Raw genomic sequence first — 9078 nt, 5'->3', positions numbered from 1 at the left:
TGTCGGGTTTCTAGTTGCAGAATTTCTAGTTGTGGAGTGTCTAGTTGTGGAGCTTTTAGTTGGGGAGTTTCTAGTTGGGGAGTTTCTAGTTGTGAAGTTTATAGTTGTGGGGTTTCTAGCTGTGGAGTTTCTAGTTGCGGAGTTTCTAGTTGCAGAGTTTTTAGTTGCGGAGTTTCTAGTTGAAGAGTTTCTAGTTGTGGAGTTTCTAGTTGTGGAGTTTCTAGTTGTGGGGTTTCTAGCTGTGTAGTTTCTAGTTGCAGAGTTTCTAGTTGCAGAGATTCTAGTTGCGGAGTTTCTAGTTGCAGAGATTCTAGTTGTGAAGTTTCTAGTTGGGGAGTTTCTAGTTTGTTGAGTTTCTAGCTGTGGAGTTTCTAGTCGCGGAGTTTCTAGTTGCGGAGTTTCTAGTCGCGGAGTTTCTAGTTGCAGAGTTTCTAGTTGCGGAGTTTCTAGATGCAGAGTTTCTAGTTGCGGAGTTTCTAGTTGTGGAGTTTCTACTTGTGGAGTTTCTAGTTGTGGAGTTTTGAGTTGCGGAGTTTCGTGTTGCGGAAATTCAGGTTGTGGAGTTTCTAGTGGTGGAGTTTGTAGTTGTGGAGTATCTTGTTGTGGAGTTTTAAGTTGAGGAGTTTTTAGTTGTGGATTTTGAAGTTGTAGAGTTCCTATTTGTGGAGTTTCTAGTGGTGGAGTTTCTAGTTGTTGAGTTTCTAGTTGCTGAGTTTCTAGTCGCGAAGTCTCAAATTGTGGAGTTTCTAGCTGTGGATTTTGAAGTTGTAGAGTTCCTAGTTGCGGAGTGTCTAGATGGAAGTTTCTAGTTGTTGAGTTTCTAGTTGACGAGTTTCTATTTGCGAAGTCTCAAGTTGCGGAGTTTCTAGCTGTGGAGTTTCTAGTTGCGGAGTTTGTAGCTTCGGAGTTTCTAGTTGCAGAGTTTCTAGTTGTGGAGATTCTGTGTCCCAGTTTCTAGCTGTGGAGTTTCTAGTTGCGGAGTTTCTAGTTGCGGAGTTTGTAGTTGCGGAGTTTCTAGTTGTGGAGTTTCTAGTTGTGGAATTTTTAGTTGTGGAGTATCTAGTTGTTGTGTTTCAAGTTGTGGAGTTTCTAGCTGTGGAGTTTCTAGTTGCGGAGTTTCTAGTTGCAGAGTTTCTAGTTGCTGAGTTTTCTAGTTGTGGAGATTCTAGTGGCGGAGTTTCAAGTTGTGGAGTTTCTAGTTGCGGAGTTACTAGCTGTGGAGGTTGTAGTGGCGGAGTCTCTAGTTGTGCAGTCTCTAGTTGTTGAGTTGCTAGTTGTGAAGTATATAGTTGTGGGGTTCCTAGCTGTGGAGTTTCTAGTTGCGGAGTTTCTAGTTGCAAAGTTTCTAGTTGGGGAGTTTCTAGTTGGGGAGTTTCTAGTTGCGAAGTTTCTAGTTGTGGAGTTTCTAGTTGCGGAATTTGTAGTTGTGGAGTATCTAGTTTTGGTGTTTCAAGTTGTGGAGTCTGTAGTTCTCGAGCATCTATATGTTGGGTTTCAAGTTGTGGAGTTTCTAGCTGTGGAGTTTCTAGTGGTTGAGTTTACAGTTGACGAGTTTCTATTTGCGAAGTCTCAAGTTGTGGAGTTTCTAGCTGTAAAGTTTCTAGTTGCAGAGTTTCTAGTTGCGAAGTTTCCAGTTGTAAAGTTTCCAGTTGTGGAAATTCAATCTGTGTAGTTTCTAGTTGTGGAGTCTCAATTTTGGAGTTCCTAATTGTGGAGTCTCTAGTTGTCGAGTTTCTAGTTGTGGAGTGTCTATTTGTGGAGTTTCTAGTTGTGAAGTTTCTAGTTGTGGAGTTTCTAGTTGGAGTTTTTAGTTTTCGAGCTTCTAGTTGTAGATTTTCTATTTGCAGAGTTCCTCATTGTTGGGTTTCTAGTTGTTGAAATTCTAGCTGTGGAGTTTCTACTTATGGAATCTCTAGTCGAGAAGTTTCTAGTTGTGTAGTTTCTATCTGAGGAGTTTCTAAATGCAAAGTCTCAAGTTGTGGAGTTTCTAGTTGTGGAGTTTCTTGTTGGGGAGTTTCTAGTTGTGAAGTTTGTAGTTGTGGATTTTCTAGTTGCGGAGTTTCTAGTTGCGGAGTTTCCAGTTGGGGAGTTTTTACTTGAGTTTATAGTTGTGGATTTTCTAGTTGCAAAGTTTCGATTTGCAGAGTTTCAAGTTGTGGAGTTTCTAGTTGCGGAGATTCTAGCTGCGGAGTTTCTAGTTGTGGAGTCTCTAGTTGTGCAGTCTATATTTGTTGAGTTTCTAGTTGTGAAGTTTATAGTTGAGGGGTTTCTAGCTGTGGAGTTTTTAGTTGCGGAATTTCTATTTGCAGAGTTTCTAGTTGCGGAGTTTCTAGCTGCACAGTTTCTAGTTGTGGAGTTTCTAGTTGGGGAGTTTCTAGTTGCGGAGTTTCTAGTTGTGGAGTTTCTAGTTGTGGAGTTTCTAGTTGTGGAGTCTCTAGTTATGGAGTTTTTAGTTGTGGAGTTTCTAGTTGCGAACTCTCGAGTTGTGGAGTTTCTAGTTGTGGAGTTTCTAGCTGTGGAGTTTCTAGTTGTTGAGTTTCTAGTTGACGAGTTTCTATTTGCGAAGTCTCAAGTTGTGGAATTTCTAGCTGTGGAGTTTCTAGTTGTGGAGTTTCTAGTTGGGGAGTTTCTAGTTGCGGAGTTTCTAGTTGTGGAGTTTCTAGTTGTGGAGTTTCTAGTTGTGGAATTTGTAGTTGTGGAGTATCGTGTTGTGGTGTTTCAAGTTGTGGAGTTTCTAGCTGTGGAGTTTCTAGTTGTTGAGTTTCTAGTTGTGGAGTTTCTCGTGTCAGAGTTTCTAGTTGCGGAGTTTTCTAGTTGTGGAGATTCTAGTGGCGAAGTTTCAAGTTGTGAAGTTTCTAGTTGCGGAGTTACTAGATGTGGAGTTTCTAGGTGCGGAGTCTCCAGTTGTGCAGTCTATAGTTGTTGAGTTGCTAAATGTGAAGTTTATAGTTGTGGGGTTTCTAGCTGTGGAGTGTCTAGTTGCGGGGTTTGTCGTTGCAGAGTTTCTAGTTTCGGAGTTTCTAGTTGCAGAGATTCTAGCTGTGGAGTTTCTAGTTGCAGAGTTTCTAGTTGTGGAGTTTCTAGTTGTAGAGTTTCTAGTTGTGGAATTTGTAGTTGTGGAGGATCGTGTTGTGGTGTTTCAAGTTGTGGAGTTTCTAGCTGTAAAGTTTCTAGTTGCAGAGTTTCTAGTTGCGAAGTTTCCAGTTGTGGAGTTTCCAGTTGTGGAAATTCAATCTGTGTAGTTTCTAGTTGTGGAGTCTCAATTTTGGAGTTCCTAGTTGTGGAGTCTCTAGTTGTCGAGTTTCTAGTTGTGGAGTGTCTATTTGTGGAGTTTCTAGTTGTGAAGTTTCTAGTTGTGGAGTTTCTAGTTGGAGTTTTTAGTTTTCGAGCTTCTAGTTGTAGATTTTCTATTTGCAGAGTTCCTCGTTGTTGGGTTTCTAGTTGTGGAAATTCTAGCTGTGGAGTTTCTACTTATGGAATCTCTAGTCGAGGACTTTCTAGTTGTGTAGTTTCTATCTGAGGAGTTTCTAAATGCAAAGTCTCTAGTTGTGCAGTCTCTAGTTGTGGAGTTTCTTGTTGTGGAGTTTCTTGTTGGGGAGTTTCTAGTTGTGAAGTTTCTAGTTGTGGATTTTCTAGTTGCGGAGTTTCTAGTTGCGGAGTTTCCAGTTGGGGAGTTTCTACTTGAGTTTATAGTTGTGGATTTTCTAGTTGCAGAGTTTCGATTTGCAAAGTTTCAAGTTGTGGAGTTTCTAGTTGGAGTTTTTAGTTTTCGAGTTTCTAGTTGTAGATTTTCTATTTGCAGAGTTCCTAGTTGTGGAGTTTCTAGTTGTGGGGTTTCTAGTTGTGCAAATTCTAGCTGTGGAGTTTCTACTTATGAAATCTCTAGTTGTGGAGTTTCTAGTTGTGGAGTTTCTAGTTGTGGAGTTTCTTGTTGGGGAGTTTCTAGTTGCGGAGTTTCTAGTTGCGGAGTTTCCAGTTAGGGAGTTTCTACTTGGGTTTATAGTTGTGGAATTTCTAGTTGCAGAGTTTCTAGTTGCGGAGTTTCAAGTTGTGGAGTTTCTAGTTGCGGAGTTTCTAGCTGCGGAGTTTCTAGTTGCGGAGTCTCTAGTTGTGCAGTCTCTAGTTGTTGAGTTTCTAGTTGTGAAGTTTATAGTTGAGGGGTTTCTAGCTGTGGAGTTTCTAGTTGCGGAGTTTCTATTTGCAGAGTTTCTAGTTGCGGAGTTTTTAGCTGCAGAGTTTCTAGTTGTGGAGTTTCTAGTTGTGGAGTTTCTAGTTGTGGAGTTTTAGTTGTGGCGTTTACAGTTGAGGAATTTATAGGTGTGGAGTTTGTAGTTGTTGAGTTTCTAATTGTCGGGTTTCTAGTTGCAGAATTTCTAGTTGTGGAGTGTCTAGTTGTGGAGCTTTTAGTTGAAGAGTCTCTAGTTGTTGAGTCTTTAGCTGTGGAAATTCTAGTTGTGGAGTTTCTAATTGAAGAGTTTGTTGTTGCGGAGTTTCTAGATGGTGTTTTTCTAGTTGTAGAGTTTCTGGCTGTGGAGTTTCCAGTTGCGGAGTTTCTAGTTGTGGAGTTTCTATTTGTGAGGTTTGTAGTTGTGAAGTTTCTAGTGGTAGAGTTTCTAGTTGTGGAATCTCTAGTTGTGGAGTTTCTAGTTGTGGAGTATCTAAATGCGAACTCTCAAGTTGTGGAGTTTCTAGTTGTGGAGTTTCTAGCTGTGGAGTTTCTAGTTGTTGAGTTTCTAGTTGACGAGTTTCTATTTGCGAAGTCTCAAGTGTTGGAGTTTTTAGCTGTGGAGTTTCTAGTTGCGGAGTTTGTAGTTGCGGAGTTTCTAGTTGCAGAGTTTCTATTTGCCGAGTTTCTTGTTGCGAAGTCTCAAGTTGTGGAGTTTCTAGCTGTGGAGTTTCTAGTTGCGGAGTTTCTAGTTGTGGAGTTTCTAGTTGTGGAGTTTCTAGTTGTGGAATTTGTAGTTGTGGAGTATCTAGTTGTGGTGTTTCAAGTTGTGGAGTTTCTAGCTGTGGAGTTTCTGGTTGCGGAGTTTCTAGTGGCAGAGTTTCTAGCTGCGGAGTTTTCTAGTTGTGGAGATTCTAATGGCGGAGTTTCAAGTTGTGGAGTTTCTAGTTGCGGAGTTACTAGCTGTGGAGTTTCTAGTTGCGGAGTCTCTAGTTGTGCAGTCTCTAGTTGTTGAGTTGCTAGTTGTGAAGTTTCTAGTTGTGGGGTTTCTAGCTGTGTAGTTTCTAGTTGCGGAGTTTCTAGTTGCAGAGTTTCTAGTTGCGGAGTTTCTAGTTGCAGAGATTCTAGTTGTGGAGTTTCTAGTTGGGGAGTTTCTAGTTGTTGAGTTTCTAGCTGTGGAGTTTCTAGTCGCGGAGTTTCTAGTTGCGGAGTTACTAGTCGCGGAGTTTCTAGTTGCAGAGTTTCTAGTTGCGGAGTTTCTAGATGCAGAGTTTCTAGTTGTGGAGTTTCTATTTGTGCAGTTTTAGTTGTGCAGTTTCAAGTTGTGGAATTTCAAGTTGTGGAATATATAGGTGTCGAGTTTCTAGTTGTTGAGTGTCTAGTTGTGGAGTTTCTAGTGGCGGAGTTTCTAGTTGTGGAGTTTCTACTTGTGGAGATTCTAGTTGTGGAGTTTTGAGTTGCAGAGTTTCTGGTTGCGGAGTTCCAGGTTGTGGAGTTTCTAGTGGTGGAGTTGGTAGTTGTGGAGTATCTTTTTGTGGAGTTTCAAGTTGAGGAGTTTTTAGTTGTGGATTTCGAAGTTGTAGAGTTCCTAGTTGTGGAGTTTCTAGTGGTGGAGTTTCTAGTTGTTGAGTTTCTAGTTGCTGAGTTTCTAGTCGCGAAGTCTCAAATTGTGGAGTTTCTAGCTGTGGATTTTGAAGTTGTAGAGTTCCTAGTTGCAGAGTGTCTAGATGGAAGTTTCTAGTTGTTGAGTTTCTAGTTGACGAGTTTCTATTTGCGAAGTCTCAAGTTGTGGAGTTTCTAGCTGTGGAGTTTCTAGTTGCGGAGTTTGTAGCTGCGGAGTTTCTAGTTGAAGAGCTTCTAGTTGTGGAGATTCTAGTGTCCGAGTTTCTAGTTGCGAAGTCTCAAGTTGTGGAGTTTCTAGCTGTGGAGTTTCTAGTTGCGGAGTTTCTAGTTGCGGAGTTTCTAGTTGCGGAGTTTCTAGTTGTGGAGTTTCTAGTTGTGGAATTTGTAGTTGTGGAGTATCGTGTTGTGGTGTTTCAAGTTGTGGAGTTTCTAGCTGTGGAGTTTTTGGTGTGGAGTTTCTAGTTGCAGAGTTTCTAGTTGCGAACTCTCGAGTTGTGGAGTTTCTAGTTGTGGAGTTTCTAGCTGTGGAGTTTCTAGTTGTTGAGTTTCTAGTTGACGAGTTTCTATTTGCGAAGTCTCAAGTTGTGGAATTTCTAGCTGTGGAGTTTCTAGTTGTGGAGTTTCTAGTTGGGGAGTTTCTAGTTGCGGAGTTTCTAGTTGTGGAGTTTCTAGTTGTGGAGTTTCTAGTTGTGGAATTTGTAGTTGTGGAGTATCGTGTTGTGGTGTTTCAAGTTGTGGAGTTTCTAGCTGTGGAGTTTCTAGTTGTTGAGTTTCTAGTTGTGGAGTTTCTCGTGTCAGAGTTTCTAGTTGCGGAGTTTTCTAGTTGTGGAGATTCTAGTGGCGAAGTTTCAAGTTGTGAAGTTTCTAGTTGCGGAGTTACTAGATGTGGAGTTTCTAGGTGCGGAGTCTCCAGTTGTGCAGTCTATAGTTGTTGAGTTGCTAAATGTGAAGTTTATAGTTGTGGGGTTTCTAGCTGTGGAGTGTCTAGTTGCGGGGTTTGTCGTTGCAGAGTTTCTAGTTTCGGAGTTTCTAGTTGCAGAGATTCTAGCTGTGGAGTTTCTAGTTGCAGAGTTTCTAGTTGTGGAGTTTCTAGTTGTAGAGTTTCTAGTTGTGGAATTTGTAGTTGTGGAGGATCGTGTTGTGGTGTTTCAAGTTGTGGAGTTTCTAGCTGTAAAGTTTCTAGTTGCAGAGTTTCTAGTTGCGAAGTTTCCAGTTGTGGAGTTTCCAGTTGTGGAAATTCAATCTGTGTAGTTTCTAGTTGTGGAGTCTCAATTTTGGAGTTCCTAGTTGTGGAGTCTCTAGTTGTCGAGTTTCTAGTTGTGGAGTGTCTATTTGTGGAGTTTCTAGTTGTGAAGTTTCTAGTTGTGGAGTTTCTAGTTGGAGTTTTTAGTTTTCGAGCTTCTAGTTGTAGATTTTCTATTTGCAGAGTTCCTCGTTGTTGGGTTTCTAGTTGTGGAAATTCTAGCTGTGGAGTTTCTACTTATGGAATCTCTAGTCGAGGACTTTCTAGTTGTGTAGTTTCTATCTGAGGAGTTTCTAAATGCAAAGTCTCTAGTTGTGCAGTCTCTAGTTGTGGAGTTTCTTGTTGTGGAGTTTCTTGTTGGGGAGTTTCTAGTTGTGAAGTTTCTAGTTGTGGATTTTCTAGTTGCGGAGTTTCTAGTTGCGGAGTTTCCAGTTGGGGAGTTTCTACTTGAGTTTATAGTTGTGGATTTTCTAGTTGCAGAGTTTCGATTTGCAAAGTTTCAAGTTGTGGAGTTTCTAGTTGGAGTTTTTAGTTTTCGAGTTTCTAGTTGTAGATTTTCTATTTGCAGAGTTCCTAGTTGTGGAGTTTCTAGTTGTGGGGTTTCTAGTTGTGCAAATTCTAGCTGTGGAGTTTCTACTTATGAAATCTCTAGTTGTGGAGTTTCTAGTTGTGGAGTTTCTAGTTGTGGAGTTTCTTGTTGGGGAGTTTCTAGTTGCGGAGTTTCTAGTTGCGGAGTTTCCAGTTAGGGAGTTTCTACTTGGGTTTATAGTTGTGGAATTTCTAGTTGCAGAGTTTCTAGTTGCGGAGTTTCAAGTTGTGGAGTTTCTAGTTGCGGAGTTTCTAGCTGCGGAGTTTCTAGTTGCGGAGTCTCTAGTTGTGCAGTCTCTAGTTGTTGAGTTTCTAGTTGTGAAGTTTATAGTTGAGGGGTTTCTAGCTGTGGAGTTTCTAGTTGCGGAGTTTCTATTTGCAGAGTTTCTAGTTGCGGAGTTTTTAGCTGCAGAGTTTCTAGTTGTGGAGTTTCTAGTTGTGGAGTTTCTAGTTGTGGAGTTTTAGTTGTGGCGTTTACAGTTGAGGAATTTATAGGTGTGGAGTTTGTAGTTGTTGAGTTTCTAATTGTCGGGTTTCTAGTTGCAGAATTTCTAGTTGTGGAGTGTCTAGTTGTGGAGCTTTTAGTTGAAGAGTCTCTAGTTGTTGAGTCTTTAGCTGTGGAAATTCTAGTTGTGGAGTTTCTAATTGAAGAGTTTGTTGTTGCGGAGTTTCTAGATGGTGTTTTTCTAGTTGTAGAGTTTCTGGCTGTGGAGTTTCCAGTTGCGGAGTTTCTAGTTGTGGAGTTTCTATTTGTGAGGTTTGTAGTTGTGAAGTTTCTAGTGGTAGAGTTTCTAGTTGTGGAATCTCTAGTTGTGGAGTTTCTAGTTGTGGAGTATCTAAATGCGAACTCTCAAGTTGTGGAGTTTCTAGTTGTGGAGTTTCTAGCTGTGGAGTTTCTAGTTGTTGAGTTTCTAGTTGACGAGTTTCTATTTGCGAAGTCTCAAGTGTTGGAGTTTTTAGCTGTGGAGTTTCTAGTTGCGGAGTTTGTAGTTGCGGAGTTTCTAGTTGCAGAGTTTCTATTTGCCGAGTTTCTTGTTGCGAAGTCTCAAGTTGTGGAGTTTCTAGCTGTGGAGTTTCTAGTTGCGGAGTTTCTAGTTGTGGAGTTTCTAGTTGTGGAGTTTCTAGTTGTGGAATTTGTAGTTGTGGAGTATCTAGTTGTGGTGTTTCAAGTTGTGGAGTTTCTAGCTGTGGAGTTTCTGGTTGCGGAGTTTCTAGTGGCAGAGTTTCTAGCTGCGGAGTTTTCTAGTTGTGGAGATTCTAATGGCGGAGTTTCAAGTTGTGGAGTTTCTAGTTGCGGAGTTACTAGCTGTGGAGTTTCTAGTTGCGGAGTCTCTAGTTGTGCAGTCTCTAGTTGTTGAGTTGCTAGTTGTGAAGTTTCTAGTTGTGGGGTTTCTAGCTGTGTAGTTTCTAGTTGCGGAGTTTCTAGTTGCAGAGTTTCTAGTTGCGGAGTTTCTAGTTG

This window comes from Rhipicephalus microplus, unplaced genomic scaffold, assembly GCF_043290135.1.
Source record: "Rhipicephalus microplus isolate Deutch F79 unplaced genomic scaffold, USDA_Rmic scaffold_12, whole genome shotgun sequence".
Classification (NCBI taxonomy): Eukaryota; Metazoa; Arthropoda; class Arachnida; order Ixodida; family Ixodidae; genus Rhipicephalus; species Rhipicephalus microplus.
This window is presented reverse-complemented; position numbering follows the sequence as displayed.